The following is an 18,363-nucleotide window of genomic DNA, read 5'->3' on the forward strand; positions in this document are numbered from 1 at the left end:
CCGGATACCTTTGATCACATAGTGTATATAGAAATCGGTGTGGGTAAAGTCTCCAGCATAGTCATAGTAGTTTTTGAATCATTTAAACATTAAATACACTCACGGAAAAAAGTCTCACGGTGCGACTTAAGTGAAAGTTGGTAGGCGTGTTTCTACAATGGAAAGATGTCTATTCAAATTTCGTGCCAGTCGCAGAAGAGTGACACTAGCAGCACACTATAAGGATGCAAAAACAGGTTTGCTTTAAATACACGCTGTAACGGTCGTGAGCATTAGTTACCTTTGAGGCCGGACGTGGTGAGTTGATGTTAGTCAAGAGCACCCTTATAGCAACAAAGACGCCGTTTTAAACACCTCACTAAGTTTGAACTAGGTCACGTAGTAGGGGTACGAGAAGCTGGATGTTCCTTCTGCGGTTTTGCAGTAAGACTTGCCAGGAATGTAGGCACTGTACATGATTTCTGATAGGGATGTTGACGATAATATACGATCGCAAGGAGACCGGGTTCTGGGCGGCCACGTGGCAGTATCGAGAGGGAAGACCGTCGTGTTTCGCGTGCGGCACTAGCGCATCGTACTGCGTCTGCAACAGCAATCTGGGCAGCACTTGGCACCGCAGTGACACAACAAACTGGTAAAAATCGATTATTGGAAGGACAGCTCCGAGACAGACTCTCGCAGGTGCGTTCAATTCACCAGAAAGCACCGCCATTTGAGACATCATCTGTGTCATGCGACAGTTCATCAGAGAGCAGGATGAAGGTCTGTTGTGTTTTATGGTGAAAGCCGGTTCTGCTTCGATACCGCTGATGGCCGTGTGTTGCTTAGAAGCATTGCAGTTGAGGGGCTGCAACTAACCTGTCTGCTAGACACACTGGGTCTGCACCTGGAGTTATGGTCTGGTCGCAATTTCGTATGATAGCAGAAGCACTCTCATAATTATCCCACGCACCCTGACTTCAAATTTGTACTTCAGTCTGGTGATTCGGCCTGTTGTGCTGCCGTTCATGAATAGCTTTCCAGGGCGTGTTTCCCAACAGGTTAGCGCTCGCCCATATACCGCTGTTATAACTCATCATGCCCTACAGAGCGTCGATATGTTGCCTTGGCCTGCTCAGTCACCAAATATGTCTCAGTGTGAGCACATATGGGACATCACTGGACGACAAATCAGCATTTATCGTTCCTGTATTGACCGACCAACCGCAACAGACATGGGACTGCATCCCACATTCTGATATTCGGCACCTGTACAACACAATGCATGCACGTTCGCATTCGTGCATTTAACATTCTGGCGGTCACATTGGTTGTTAACGTGCCAGCATTTCACATTTGCAATGGGTTGTCTCGCGCTTACATTAACCTGTGATTTTGCAATGTTAATCACTTAAATACACTACTGGCCATTAAAATTGCTACACTAAGAAGAAATGCAGATGATAAACGGGTATTCATTGGAAAAAATATATTATACTAGAAATGACATGTGATTACATTTTCACACAATTTGGGAGCATAGATCCTGAGAAATCAGTACCCAGAACAACCACCTCTGGCCGTAATAACGGTCTTGATACGTACGCCTGGGCATTGAGTCAAACAGACCTTGGATGACGTGTACAGGTACAGCTGCCCATGCAGCTTCAACACGATACCACAGTTCATCAAGAGTAGTGACTGGCGTATTGTGACGAACCAGTTGCTCGGCCACCATTGACCAGACGTTTTCAATTGGTGAGAGATCTGGAGAATGTGCTGGCCACGGCAGCAGTCGAACATTTTCTGTATCCAGAAAGGCCCGTACAGGACCTGCAACATGCGGTCGCACATCATCCTGCCGAAATGTAGGGTTTCGCAGGGATCGAATGAAGGGTAGAGCAACGGGTCGTAACACATCTGAAATGTAATGTCCACTGTTCAAAGTGTCGTCAATGCGAACAAGAGGAGATCGAGACGTGTGACCAATGGCACCCCATACCATCACGCCGGGTGATACACCAGTACGGCTATGACGAATACACGCTTCCAATGTGCGTTCACCGCGATGTCGCCAAACACGGATGCGACCATCATGATGCTGTAAACAGAACCTGGATTCATCTGAAAAAATGACGTTTTGCCATTCGTGCACTCAGGTTCGTCGTTGAGTATACCATCGCAGGCGCTCCTGTCTGAGATGCAGCGTCAAGGATAACCGCAGCCATGGTCTCCCAGCTGATAGTCCATGCTGCTGCAAACGTCGTCGAACTGTTCGTGCAGGTGGTTGTTGTCTTGAAAACGTCTCCATCTTGCCTCTGGGATCGAGACGTGGCTGCACGATCCGTTACAGCCATGCGGATAAGAAAAAATGGTTCAAATGGCTCTGAGCACTATGGGACTTAACATCTATGGTCATCAGTTCCCTAGAACTTAGAACTACTTAAACCTAACTAACCTAAGGACATCACACAGCACCCAGTCATCACGAGGCAGAGAAAATCCCTGACCCCGCCGGGAATCGAACCCGGGAACCCGAGCGCGGGAAGCGAGAACGCTACCGCACGACCACGAGCTGTGGACTGCGGATAAGATGCCTGTCATCTCGACTGCTAGTGATACGAGGCCGTTGGGATCCAGCACGGCGTTCCGTATTACCCTCCTGAACCCCCCGATTCCATATTCTGCTAACAGTCATTGGATCTCGACCAACGGGAGCAGCAAAGTCGCGATACGATAAACCGCAATCGCGATAGGCTACCATCAGACCTTTATCAAAGTCGGAAACGTGATGGTACGCATTTCTCCTCCTTACACGAGGCATCACAACAACATTTCACCAGGCAACGCCGGTCAACTACTGTTTGCGTATGAGAAATCGGTTGGAAACTTTCCTCATGTCAGAACGTTGTAGATGTTGCCACCGGCGCCAACCTTGTGTGAATCCTCTGAAAAGCTAATCATTTGCATATCGCAGCATCTTCTTCCTGTCGTTTAAATTTCGCGTCTGTAGCAAGTCATCTTCGTGGTGTAGCAATTTTAATGACCAGTAGTGTATGTTACCTACAGAAATGTATTCCCGAAATTTCATTACGCTACATTAACTTTTTTATGATGGTGTGATCTTTCTCCGCCAGTGTATCAACCCTAGGAGTAATTCTTCTTAGTGTCAAATCACACTTTATTCCCTGCTATCTGTCGACACTCCAGGGTAGTTCGACCTACCCTCACAAGTTCCACACATTACCTGTCCGTATGACATGACCACCTATCACTTGTAGACTGGGTAACTTCTATTACTGGCTGGCTCACCTACAGTACCGTTCGCAGTTATATATAACAAACCATGACCTGCTAAGTGGCATAAAAGTCACATAATCCAATAATTTCTTTCACATCCTCAGCTGCACTTTGATTTTGCAACATCGCCTTACACCGTCCTAAACACTGACTTATGCGTCTTTGTATTACACTGTTAATGCTCACACTGCCCTCCCCCTCTCCCCCGCCCCTCTTTGTAGCTGAAACCGCTAACACACACCTGTCTGCTCGGCTCCTAGGTGGCCGATTCGGAAGCTGGTGGTGGAATAAATTGATAAGGAGTGCTGGTTGCGTTATGTTCCTGATCACCAGACTTTGCATCACTCTACTGGATTAAATGGCAGACCTTTCAGCTTCGTGCTGAAGCGAGATCATGTGATACTGTTGATAGTGATGCGCCAGTTGCATTGTTTCCTCGGTGCTGTTACGGAGGAGAAGACATTTCACCAAATGTCTCACCGTCTCCTTTCTCTCACCCTGCAATACTAGCTTGGCACCACACTGTATGTACATCAAGTGCAGATACACTTAAGACGCAACTGTACAGCGCACGGAATGGAGCCAGTGTAGCCGGAGGAAGTGAAACCCCAGAACCTGTTCCTCAGGGTGTACCAGCCAACAGTACTGTGCGACTCTTACAGATGTAGATGTGTAATACTACAGACGCCAGACGACAAATGATGACAGGAATCCAGACAAAAGGGCAGACCTATATGGAACAGTGAACACTATTTTAAGAATATTACAAGATGAAATGTGAGTTTCTCCCGACACACAGAATATTAAAATAACTTCAAGGAATGCAGCCAATGGCGGCTGTTGAAGATGTCAACTGGCTGCAGTCCCATAAGTTATTTGAATATTATGAGATGAGTACGTACCAGGGAGAAGGCACATAGACCAGCACCTAGACCCACCATAACCATAACACTAAACGACAGCAGCGATGATAGAGAAAGTGAAACATCATTCGGTGATACAGAAGATGAAGCAGGCACACTCATACAAAGTAACACGTAATACAAACCCAGCTACAAAACTGTATAAACACGTAGCATAAATATTATAGACAGAAATACATACAAGCACGCTTACATAGAGGCTTACAAGTAAAGAAAATGCTGGTCGTAAATGCGTAACTCAACGTTCCTATTCCCCTATTACGAGATCTGCCATTCTAACAAGCCCACTAAAGTACTGACACTAATAAATCTCTACACGAGTATATAAATGGATGTGCTGCCCGTCTGACTGACTGACTCACTCATTCACTCATAATCCCGAAACCCAAAGCGCTAGGGATAGAAACTTGAAATTTGGATAGGATGTTGATCTTACACTGTAGGCATCGTTTAAGAACAGCTTTTTCGATATTCCACCCCTAAGAGGGTGAAATGAGCGATGAAAGGCTATTTGGAAGTATGTTGCTACTAAGGCAGTTTTGAAGATAGAACTACAAAATTAGTATTTGGTTTCTCAGTCAGAAATAAATAAAATATGACTTTCAGGATTCTTGGAATTTCGATCACTAAGAGGAATGACAGTAGGTGAAATTTTTTTTAATTAATCATTATCAAAGAAGTACTACAGCATTTTTAAAGCTGTCTATAAAAACTTATATTTGGCTTGGAAATTAAACCACTTGTAAGCGTATTCTCATATCGCTGGCTTAGTTGCGCAGCATCTTTGCGGGCAGAGTCGGGCGTTTGCAGAGTCGAGTGGGTAGCTCTGCATTAGAGATGGGCAAACTGAAACACGTAACTGTTTCGAAACAAATGAAACAGTACAATGTAATGTTTCGATACGCTGTTTCGAAACAGTGAAACAGTTTGTGTTTTGTAATCTAATAAACCTAGACATTTTATCATCTTGAATGTCTAGTGTATAGGTATGCCCATATAAACACAAATGAGGTGCGAGAGCGCTAATCATATCGCAGAAAGTATGAAACTATCACTTAGGCGTCTTGGCAGTTTCGTATGTCATGCAGCAAATGCGCTGCTTTCGTGTCGTGTGACTTTCATACTTTTCAATTGGTTGAGGACAGCCATAGCTGAAGACAGAAGAACCACCACGAACGAAACTGGAGGTGGGAGCGAACTGCAGAAACAACGGATATGGTACTGGGATTCCCACATTCCGCTAGTATGGGAGGAAATATACCCATCCTGCTAATTCCCATGCACACAAAGGGAATCATTGTGGGTAATAGGCACAGTGACTATAGACTCACAAAAAATGCCAAATAATTCGAATAAATAACAAAATATAACAGAAAAATTTTGTCTTTCAAGGTGTTTCGAACCGTTACTATAAATTCACCATGCTTCCCAGGCCTTCCCGTTCACCATTACACTATCAGTGATATGTCAAACAGATTGCTTGCAATTATACCTACGTTAAATTTATGTATATGTATAATAACTGTCACTCTACGCCTTTTTTTTTTTATTCAAAATGTTCTAGGCTTACTTGCGTTTCTTAATATGATTACTGTACTTGAACAGAGAAACGCTTGTTATAAAAAAAAGTGAAATTTAACTGAATGATGTTCACATATTTATTATTTTGAATGTGAATAGTATGCGTTGTTTTATTGTTTGGTTAATGTTTATAAAGCAAATGTTACGCCATTTCGGAATAGGACAGTTACCTAGAAACGAAGCTTTATTTTCGGATATCTTAAGCTTCATGCTATTGTTTGTCAAAACGTTTTCGACACTCTTGAAAGTGTTTCACGAAGTGGTATGTTGTGTTTCAGTACCTGTGCCGAGCCCGAATCTCGTCCGACACAGAGCGGAATGAAACATCACTGTTTCGATACAATCAGTCCGTTCCAAGCACAGGTGGACTGAAACAGCCTTATTTTGAAACAACGATACAGTTTCTGTGTCTGGCTCGAGATCGAATCTGGTCCGGATATCCGAGACAGGGGCGGAATGAAACATCACTGTTTCGAAACAGTGAACCACAGCCGTTCCGAAACACTGAAACAGTTCCACGTATCGATACACTGTACCGAAACATAGAAACAGTGGCCAAGTCTACTCTGCATGTGAGAGGCATTGTTATTATGGAAGTTCAAGTGTTACTACAAGTGCTATTACAGTAAGGTGATGAAATATGGAAGTGATTCAGAGGAAAGAGCGTCAAGATGTAATTGAAAATGAGCAGTGCCGCCGATAACGTATTTATGTTTCATCTCGCTGCGTGTCGCACAGCATCAATCATCCGCGCCGTGTTCGGGCTCTCAGAATGAACTAATGTGAATTAGTAAAAAATTAGTTACCATAAAGGAGTGCAGTCAAGAGCCAGTGTCTTGAAGCGAGCGTGAGGACGTGCGTTCGGTCATCGCGTTCCGCATCTTCAACAATCAGTCGCGCCGCGACCGTTACGCGCATGCTAGTACAGTTGTGAACTGTGAACTGTAATTTAACTTTATGAGCAGTGTTATATCATTAATAGCGTCAAGGAGGACTGGTACCAAAAGAAATTTGTGTATGCGTGGCGAGCGTAAGAACTTTCGTTCGATCATTTCGGCTTCCGCATCATTAACGATCACCTGCGTCACGTCGGTTACGCGTACGATCGTCCAAGTGATATTGTGGACAGATAATCATCAAGAATGTTAATTGGGATAATCTGTTATGACTTAGAATGTAAACAGTGCAATATGCGATTTTCTCATCGTCTCAGAATATAGTTGTTCATATCAGACGTAGGACAGTGTTGTGTTTAATGTTGAGTGGCTTCCCTAAATCCGCTTGCATATTTAGATACATAATTGCAGGCAAGCCAGCAGCAGTGTGGAGCAGAACAATACGACCGCCGCGGGATTATCAGGTATGTGGTGTGAACAGGGCGCACGGTCAAGAAGCAGCAAGCACTTATACCAATTAAGGGACCCCCACCACTTGTACCCCCGGGCGTGTTACACACTAAGGGAGTGAAACAGAGGACGAAAATTTTTAAGAAAATATTTCGTTATATTGCAATATTTTTAAAGATAAATCTATGAAAATCGGTGCTTCATTGCTTGGGTATGAATAAAGTAATGTGTTAGAGAGTGAAAGTCTCTATGGAAATATCACTACAAAAGCTCAAAAGGAAGAATTAACAAAAAACTCCAACTCCAGCTACCAGAGTCGCTTCTTGGTCAGAAGTACATTCTGAGAAGACCATGCCTCTATGGCCTTAATTAACACGAACAGTTTAGAGGGTGTCGCAATTTGTGAAAAACATCAAAACTCCATTAAAGAAGAACAAAAACACTGTATGCAGACCACACAGTCTTAGCGAGGCGGCGACAGACGCTGAGGTAGTACTACAGCAATTATTTCTGAAGTGAACGTCGTGATAGTCTGTAAACAGTGACCGGCTGTTAATGCCTAAGGGTCACTTAAAAATGTAAATAATGTAGGAAAGTAACTTTATGTACAGTCAAATTATATATAATACTTGTAAAGTCAAATAGCAAGGAAATGGGTCGATGCAATTTCGACACTTCCCTTCCCAACCATTGACGGTGGCAGGCAAGCATCTTATCTGTCTTTTCCTATCTTTCTTCTGTCCTGTTCTAAATTACTAACATTTTTTCTTAACTAATTTGCAGTTCTATTCTGTTTAATTTTCTTTGTAACTCATTATAATTACATTGAATTTTCTTTGCTACAAACATTATTTGCTTGTAATGTAGAAAAATTTGTTATTACATTATGAAATGTGTAAAGTGGACAATTTTGTCTTAAAATATTGGATAAAAGGTCTTTAAATATTCAATAAATTAAATGAACTGTAATTTAAATGCGACTGTGCGCAAAGAGGCAGAGTCTGGTATTTAAAATGAGGTGTTGGTAAGGAGATTATTAATATGGAGCCGATACCTCCATAGTTAGGTGTTGTTGCGATCGCTCGCTGCTACAACTGCCGAGACTGCTCTGACCTGCGACTCTATTGCAGCAAAGATATTTTCTGTCGCAGGCAGCGTGTGAGCAATACATTGAAATTACATTTGCTCCAATAGGTTTGTGAACCCCTCACAGTACAATCTTAAGTTTAACACAATAAGAGAAGTATTACAGTTAGAGAAATTGTGTGCGTTTGTCTTGATGCAGCTTAACTGATGCCCCTAAAATACCCGGAATTTATTCATCCAGTATTTGCGAATGAAAACCCATTGCAACTTCCAGAAAACTTGAAACATAATTTCAAACCATTACGAAACTTCTCTCTGACACCCACCACAAAATGATGAAAGGAAAGGATACTTTTTCACTGTGCATGCAGTAAAATTCAGAATCAGACGTGACATTTTAATTTGTTGCTTCTTTACTACCAACTCTATTCGCAATACAGTTCGCAGACAATATCCACATATACCAGTCAATGTACTTACAAAATTATATCATTGTACGACGTATAGTATAGGAGATATGACAGTATAAACATTGAGATGCTTGAAAAACTTGCATGTGCTTAAAATGAAGCGCAAATTACCCAGATATATTCATACAGCGGCGTTTCATAACGACAGCACACAGTGACTTCCAACAAACATAAACCATAATTTCGAACCTTATCAAAACTTTTTATTGCTTGCATACTTAACGTCAAATATTTAGCACACCAACTCATTTGGAAATTAATCAGAAGTTTGAAGCTGTTTTATAAGTGGAACTTCGAGTCTTTAAAGGGTTGGGGTCTCCCGGTAGTAATAGAATTCAAGCAACCGACTTGGAGGGGTGGGTGGGGGGCGGGAGTGGTATGTATCTTCCTATTCTCTTTTCTTTTGTCTCTTAGTGCCTTCTAGTTAGATTTCTTCAGTTTTCCGCATAGTTTAGATTAAATAATAATAGGCTATATAAACCATTAGTAGAACCGTTATTGTTTGTATCCTTGTTGTACTTTCGAAAGCATGTATATACATATTGACATTGAATGTCACAGTTTAAGGTCTCAGCTGTAAACAATGGTAAGGTACAAGTTGGTTGTTTGGAGAAATAACGCAATACGAGTAAATGGTGATTTTGTATTCAGATAAGTCATTTTTTACAAATACTTCTAGGGCAGAGCTTCACAGTGAAAGGGCTCCGCGAGAAGAAGATGAGCGAAAGTCTGCGAGCAGCGACCGCTGTAACCTGTCCATCGTCACAGGGAATAGGGTGGAGACTTGTGCAAAACAGGAAAATCGATCCTGAAGCAAATGCTTGAAGAAATTCAGAATGGCTTTATGTTCCCTGTTACTCTGCATCTACTTCAAGCTTCATACCAGCACGAATTGGGTACTTGAAGATTTTATGTTTTCCCTTTCAGTTTTTCTACGAATCTTGGTTTGTTTTATAACATGACTGGCCCTCCTTCAGTAAACCCATAACTAATAAATTCCTTGACAGGCCTACATATTTTACTTTTTTAACACTGATAAGAACGTCGCATACAGCTGTGTGCCTGTGATATCCACATGTTCGTAGAGTGCTAAAGAATATGCAACAAAATCTTTACAAAGATTTTGTGAGAGGTCTGTGAACGTCGTCTGTCATAATATGTGTGGGACGCATGATTGCCATGACTGATATTGGCACCCCATGAAACCTCTACCTGAAGTGGACACAAATGCTCAGTTGCATCTAGCAAGCTAAACATAGTCCTATTTTGTAGCTTATCCGAAACGGCAGACTCACTTGATTTTTCTCGCTATTCTTCCTCCATTTCAGATTTTTTCCCCTTCATTGTCATTTCATCCCCCCTAGCCCAATAAAGGCGGTCCGCGAAGGGGGTGTCTGTGGTATAGACAACCCGCTCCTCTGCCAATTAACAAGAAAATGTAAATGAAATGAAACAATAGTAAACAGAAAAGTGAGATATTTAAAGTCTTTAAAACTTTAAAAAGATGAAAACTGTAATGGAAGATCTTATGAATAAAGACATGACTTCCTTCGCTTTTATTTAAAGACCAGTATGATAAAAGGTAAAACCACAGACAATAGTACTACATTTAAAACTATTTAAAAACATTTTTAATAAAACCTTTACGCAGAACACTGATGTTATAAACAAGTACACGGCACTAAAGCTCGAAGGATCTGCTCTGGGGTAGTATTCCATTGCTGAAGGGGTAAGTTTGGTCGTTGAGGAGGGTAGAATGGACGTGTTATCTGGATGGGGAACAGTTGCCTGTGTATCGATAAGGTGGGAGTAGCTGTTGGGATACATGACCGAGTAGAGGATTATTAGTGAGGCTAAAATTTGATGAAGGAAAGGGGTTAGGGAAAAGAGGGTGGAAGGGAAAGGAAATGGGCAGGTGAAATGTGGAGAATGGACGGAGAAGGAGTTCTGATGGGGTGGAACGGATGTGATGGGTTTAAAGTTGGTAGGAGGGATAAATGCTGGGACGGAGTTCGTGGTCTGGGAGGGGGAGGCGGTTCAACTCTTTTGGGAGAGTATGAGCAGGGTATCCACTTCAGCGAGCTCCCTTCTAAATATTAAAACCTCTTGTACACGTTCAGATCATTCACATTTTCCGTTCCCCTATTCCCTGGCGTGGTAAGACCTGGAGTGCCTTTGTAAACTCCACTTTCTGAAAGTATTAGGCGTCCTGTGATACACTAAACGTTTTGCGAACCAGCATGTTGTGTAAAACAATAAGATTCCTCGCACTGTAGATCGAAGTGCTAAGACATTGTCGCCGTTAAACAATGCCGAGTTGCCAATGCTGCTATTACATGGCGCCGCTGTCAAAACTGACGCACCTATTTCACATTTGGCACTGTTTCTGCGTAATCGCGACCACATGATGCGCGCACTTCTGCCTTATTCCCCACCACACCACAAGGCGCGAGTGCTCACCCCCAAAATAAGCGGGTTGCTACACCCTTTTCTAAAGGAAAGTCTTATCTTGTACAATAGTAAATTTTGTCCACAATTTTATTCTTAAAAGTACGTCATGGCTCCTTAACATTGTTTACTTTGCAAACGCAGTGTACTTAACATGGGTTACTGTTGACTTACCATGTAAGACTGCTGGGCGAGTTAACGAAACACTACTGTGAAACTTCATAAAAATACAAATTTAAAAGGTACACATTGCATTTTGTCACTCTAAAATTTGCACTGCTATTTTTTGCAATAATAAAGCATAGCAACCTCAAAAATTATTCATGATTCTGCACAATTTAAAATTAATTCTATCGTCGCCTTACTACAGTATGTAAACAGTGTTCAGGATGGACTTCAACAGTTCTGCACCGTCACTTAAATTCACCTATATAACGGTGAAGTACACAACTTATGTTAGCATTGTTTACTTGCTTAAATACTTAGTCACTTTTACCCGATTAGCAGAAAATTTTGAATCGCATTCGCGTTCAGGAACATCTTCAGTATCTTCGTCTGAGTCGTAGTTATCCGCATCGTACTTCTGTTTGTATAAATACTCCCTGAAAAGCATTTTCCTGGCGTGAATACTACACACTGGCAGCCATGTTTTCGGCACTTACCACTGTTTATATGCGCACATCCTGACAAAGTTACCGTTAGTGAGAATCTGAGAATCTGAAAGTGGGCATAGAGCCGCCATTTGTCGTTTTTTTTCCGCGATACTATCAACTAAAAGAAATAAATCTAATCATGTAACATGTTTTACAGGTAATATCCCTGTTATTCATCTGTTGAAACTTACCACTGTTTACAGCCCAGGTCTTCAGTTGTATATAATTTTGTTATTGCACCAACACTGTCCTGTCACATTAACGTGATCACCTGTCAAACGTCTGAATATGATCCGCAAGGATAGATGCATACTTATGTTGATCCACTGGGCCTTCTAGAATGACGAGATTCTCAGAGAGTGCCACGAAACATTCCCCAGACCATAACATTCCCCCTTCTGGCATGGACCCGTCCTACGACTGTTTCAGGGTGTTTGCTTTGAGACGTTTCGCCTTGCACGCCAACAGTCATCTGTATGACGGAGCATAAAACGTGATTCACCTGGAAAGGCCACCTGTCGACATTCAGTGGACGTCCAGCTGCAGATGAAGAGCAATTAGCATGGGTACATGAACCAGGCGGCTTCTGCGGAGGCCCACACACAGTAACTTTCCCTGAACTGTCGTTAAGGAGACAATGTTGGTAGCAGTCCCTTGGTTCATCCGGGCTACAAATCGGTCAACAATTGCACGTCTATTCGCCAGCACACATCGCCACGGCCGTAGTTCACCACGGCGCCGGTTTTGGATAGTACCATTTCGCCATCCACGATATTCTTTATCCACGGCGGCGCGCAAACAGTTTACAAACTTAGCCGTTTCAGAAATGCTTCCACCCGTGGCTCGCCAGCCAAGGATAATGTTGTTTTGGGCGTCTGGTAAATCGCCAAGTTTCCGCATCACGATAACGACTGCACTGTTTTCTGCGTCCCCCTGACACGCTTTATACACCCTCCACTGACAGTGCTGCCAACTGATGTCTGTGAGTGGTCATTGCACGTTGACGTCGAACGTAGGCTGTGGTCACATTAACACGACTGGACGGTGTATAAGTATTTCTTGTGTCCTTAATGCAATGTACTGCCGTTGTACCATACTCTGTTTACAGAAAATAAATTAATACAGTAGAACGTTGATTATCCGAAGTAATTGGGAGACATGGTTGTTCGGAAAACTGGTTTGTTCGGATAATCGGACTGTACATGTTTATTTGCCAAAAAGAAGTACTGTACAGTAAATTTATTCATAAAAACAGGCATCTCTTTTAGTATTACAAAGTAACATACGAAAGTAACTTCAGTAGGAATATATAGTATGTGGCACAGTTTATTAAACAAAAATATATACATATTAAATACGCATTTTGCGTGAACAATACACACAGTATACAAAATTAAAATTGGATAAAGTGGTTGCAGATTCACGTTCTTCTAACCTTTTAATAATCTCGTACTTGTCCCTCATAGAAAGGACAACACGTTTAGGTTTCAGCATTTTGTATCGTCAGCACACAAGCGGTCGTAACAGAGAACAGAAGGTGACTGTTTGCACCGTGAGAAGCTCTTCTTGGGGGCGCGCAATCTTTCAAACTGCGCGGAGCGGCACGCCTCAACTCTTAAGCTGGCGCAGCTGTTGCTGTGAACAGCTTTGACACTGCCGCTACTTCTACTGCCAGTGCCAAGCCTACAGAAGTGTGCTCACTGTTGAAACACAGCGGCTGGCGGCTTGGCCGGTCAGCAGCGCCTTGTGAAGGCCCCATTAGAAGCAATGTTCCGCCAGCGGTGGCCCAGTGCGGCGACTACTGTGGGAAACTTGGTTTGGGAGTGAGGGGGATGATGGACGGTAGGGTGGGAGAGTAACAGGTGCAGCGAGTACACAGTTCGGTTAAGCGGTCGTTCGGTAGTTACTGTAGTTAAATAATGTTGTAGGGTGTCCCACTGTCGTTGTAGTTATTTGGATTGTGAACATTTTATTACGCAAGGACACGATGAATGCAGTACAGCCGGGGCTAGCAGTGAAATTGCGAATGTTCGTTGGAAATGAAATGAGCAAGTGACCCCGCAGCCTCGGCTTGACGTCTACTGGTGTGATACGTCTGCCGTCGGGACGGGTGCCGTAGTGAGGTGTGTTTACGCCTGCAGCTGTCGCTGCAGCTGCTGCGCCCCGGAGAGCCGACCTCGTACCGCCACGCGTGCGGCGCGTCCGTGCTCAACCAGTACTGGGCGCTCACCGCGGCGCACTGCGTCGCTTCTCGCCTTCAGTGAGTACCGCTCACCTCGCTGCCTGCCGCGGTTCATACACTGCCAGAGAAGAAAAACGAAGCAGCCACAAGACGAGGTCGGAAGTACACAGCGTCGGTGGATATGTAAATGATTAGAGCTACAGTTCTCTGTGAAAGGTACCTGGATGTTATAATCAAAGTGTAGCTACTCGAGAAGGCCCAGTTTGTGCTATTATTATCGTAAGGCAGCGGATTTTGGTAGATATGCTAATGAGGTAATGTTGAATAGATTTACGTTGGAGAAAATTAGTTCCAGTTTTGGCCACCAGGTGAAAATCTGGCGCTGTACAGCATCTCATTAACGTCTCTGGTGCTCATATTGAACAAATTGTGTAAGCGGTGGTTAATAACAAAACCAACATTATAACTTTCTCAGTTGCTTAACCTTTTCTGCCCACATCCAGTCCCTAATCCATTACATATGGAAACATTTCTATACGTCTTCCTTGAATTCGTAGCGCTAGGTTTACACCTGGTGGCCAAAATTGGAACTAAACTTTTTTCCAGCGTAAATCGGTTCGTCATTAACGGTCAAGTTTCCCTGCCATACAATAATTACAGGCTACACTGGACTTCTATCAGTAGGTACACTTTAATTATAATCACACAATAGAGCGGCAACCAGAGTGCGCTAGCACTGTTCGTGTTTAGCCTTCTTATCAGGCCAAAAAAAAAAAAAAAAATGGCTCTGACCACCATGGGACTTGACATCTGTGGTCATCAGTCCCCTAGAACTCAGAACTACTTAAACCTATTGAACCTAAGGACATCACACACATCCATGCCCAAGGCAGGATTCGAACCTGCGACCGTAGCGGTCACGTGGTTCCAGACTGAAACGCCTCGAACCGCACGGTCACACCGGCTGGCTTTATCAGGCCAGCTGAGGTATGTAAAGGAAGTTAGGTGTTGAGTGATCACCGTGAAGGACACGAAGACGCTGCGTACTCTGGTGACGTAGCATGATAAACAAAGTTGAAAAGGGGACTCATTGTGGGTTTTGGTTTCGCCGGCTGGTAGAAGTGTGCAATACGCAGATTTGTGGAGCATTCGCGTGTAACAGTGGCCCGATGTTGGACTTCATGACAATGTGAGGTTAGACATTCTCATCGTCACGATTCTGGTCGACCACATCTGACCACCTCATGGGAGGATCGCCGTACTACGCACAGATCATATTGTGACCCGTCCACATCTGCACCTACCATTCAAGAACAAATAATGGACTCAAAGCAACACTCTCTGTGATCCCCCACCATTGGCTGGAGAACAGGAGCAGCCGAACTAGAAAATTACCGTAATATGCGTAGGCTATTGTTAATACAGGAAATTAAAGAGATCTTTGGAGAAAAGAGAACCACCTGTATGAATATCAAGAGCTCAGATGGAAAACCAGTTCTAAACAAAGAAGGGAAAGCAGAAAGGTGGAAGGAGTATATAGAGGGTCTATACAAGGGCGATGTACTTGAGGGCAATATTATGGAAATCAAACAGGACATAGATGAAGATGAAATGGGAGATATGATACTGAGTGAAGAATCTGACAGAGCACTGGGAGATATGATACTGACTGAAGAATTTGACAGAGCACTGAAAGACCTAAGTCGAAACAAGGCCCCAGAGGTAGAAAACATTCCATTAGCTTTGGGAGAGCCAGCCATGACAAATCTCTTCCATCTGGTGAGCAAGATGTATGAGGGAGGCGAAATACCCTCAGACTTCAAGAAGAATATAATAATTCCAATCCCAAAGAAAGCACGTGCTGACAGATGTGAAAATTAGCCAACTATCAGTTTAATAAGTCACGGTTGCCAAATACTAACACGAATTCTTTACAGAAGAAAAACTGGTAGAAGCAGACCTCGGGGAACATCCGTTTGGATTCCATAGAAACGATGGAACACGCGAGACAATACTGACCCTACGACTTATCTTAGAAGATAGGTTAAGGAAAGGCAAACCCACGTTTCTAGCATTTGTAGTCTTAGAGACAGCTTTTGACAATGTTGACTGGAATACTCTGTTTCAAATTCTGAAGGTGGCAGGGTTAAAATTGAAGTGTCGGCAGAAGTGCCAACACCGTGTTGTTTGAGGAAGCCGAAATGCACGCTATAAGCTCACGCAGGATGGCGTGAGGTCTGAAACAGGATACGTAATGAATGCTATAAAGAAAAGTACGTAGCTTCTCGAATACTTAACTTTAATCCATCATTTGTATATCGCTCTTGACGATACAAGTTAGACTCTTTAGATACATGCAATATAATGCTAATGGCGCCTTGCTAGGTCGTAGCCATTGACTTAGCTGAAGGCTATTCTAACTATATTCTCTGCAAATGAGAGCGTAATTCTCAGTGAACCATGGCTAGCAACGTCGGCTGTACAACTGGGGCGAGTGCCAGGACGTCTCTCTAGACCTGCCGTGTGGCGCCGCTCGGTCTGCAATCACTGACAGTGGCGACACGCGGGTCCGTCGTATACTAGCGGACCGCGTTCGATTTAAAGGCTACCACCTAGCAAGTGTGGTGTCTGGCGGTGACACCACAAAAATACAGGGAGCGAAAGGCTATTTGCAATTTCTAGAGAAACCAGATGGCAGTTACAAGAGTTGAGGGACATGAAATGGAAGTAGTACTTGAGAAAGGAGTTATACAGGGTTGTAGCCTATCACCGATGTTATTCAGTCTGTATATTGAGCAACCAGTAAAGGAAACAAAAGAAAAATTCGGAATAGGTATTAAAATCCATGGAGAAGAAATAAAAACTGAGGTTCGCCGATGACATTGTAATTCTGTCAGAGGCAGCAAAGGACCTGGAAGAGCTGCTGAACGGAATGGAGAGTGTCTTGAAAGGAGGATATAAGATGAATATCAACAAAAGCAAAACGAGGATAATGGAATATAGTCGAATTAAATCAGTTGATGCTGAGGAAATTAGATTAGTAAATGGGACACTTAAAGTAGTAAATGAGTTTTGCTATTTGGGAAGCAAAGAAACGGATGACTGTCGAAGATGGTTCAAATGGCTCTGAGCACTATGGGACTTAACATGTGAGGTCATCAGTCCCCTAGACCGCTCCGGTCGCAGGTTCGAATCCTGCCTCGGGCATGGATGTGTGTGATGTCCTTAGGTTAGTTAGGTTTAAGTAGTTCTAAGTTCTAGGGGACTGATGACCTCAGAAGTTAAGTCCCATAGTGCTCAGAGCCATTTTTTTGTGCTACCAAGGATCGTCAGGAAATATAGCGGCGACCTGACGGAGGTCCCATTCTTCCAATGTTGTGGGGAGGCACAGCGGTGTTACTACTGTCATCATAGTGTGGTGAGCAGGTCAGGGCTGGTAGTGAGTATGGAAACCGTGACGGCACAGGTGACGTTTCAGACATGCTGCGTCCTCAAGTGTCACCTCTCTAGCGAAAGTATCATGGAGCCACTTTTTAACAGGAAAATTCTTGTCCTCATATGGCAAGTCTCTCTATGAACTGCCTGTGTGATTTTGGGATATGCGAGTGCTAACAGGATCCAAAGAGCTATCAATGACAAAACATATGTATAACTAGTTCTGACGTCAACTCCATCCCAGAACAGTATCCAGGATATCAAGGACCAGTTGCAACAATTGTGGGGCAGTCTGCCACAGGAAAGGATACAATGAGTTTAAGACATCCATACCAATCCAGTCAGTGCACGCATCCAAGCGAAAGGGAGAACAGCGTCATAACGATAAGTGGACTCATACTACTAAGTTCTTTGGCAGATTAAAACTGTGTGCTGGACCGAGACTCGTACTCGGGACTTTTGCCTTTCGCGGGCGAGTGCTCTACCAACTGAGCTACCCACGCACGACTCACGCCCCGTTCGCAGGAGAGCTTATGTAAAGTTTGGAAGGAAGGAGACGAGGTACTGGCAGAAGTAAAGCTGTGAGGACGTGGCGTGAGGCGTGCTTGCGTAGCTCAGTTGGTAGAGCACTTGCCCGCGAAAGGCAAAGGCCCCGAGTTCGAGTCGCGGTCCGGCACACAGTTTTAATCTGCCAGGAAGTTTCATATCAGCGCACACTCCGCTGCAGAGTGAAAATCTCATTCTGGATCACATATTCTATCAATCAGTGAAGTTTCGTTTCGTTTCCTCCTCCCGTTCTGTGTACTTCACTTCTTTTTCTCAAGCAGTGTATGTACGCTTGTGCATCATTCAATTCCCTGCACTCGGTTCCGAATATCATCTCAGGCTGACACATAAAACTGGCCGACGCACACTCCGGCCGATTGCTTCAAAGGTAGACATAACCACTTCTTAGTTGCA

The sequence above is a fragment of the Schistocerca americana genome, chromosome 3 (assembly GCF_021461395.2).
Source record: "Schistocerca americana isolate TAMUIC-IGC-003095 chromosome 3, iqSchAmer2.1, whole genome shotgun sequence".
In the NCBI taxonomy this organism is placed as follows: domain Eukaryota; kingdom Metazoa; phylum Arthropoda; class Insecta; order Orthoptera; family Acrididae; genus Schistocerca; species Schistocerca americana.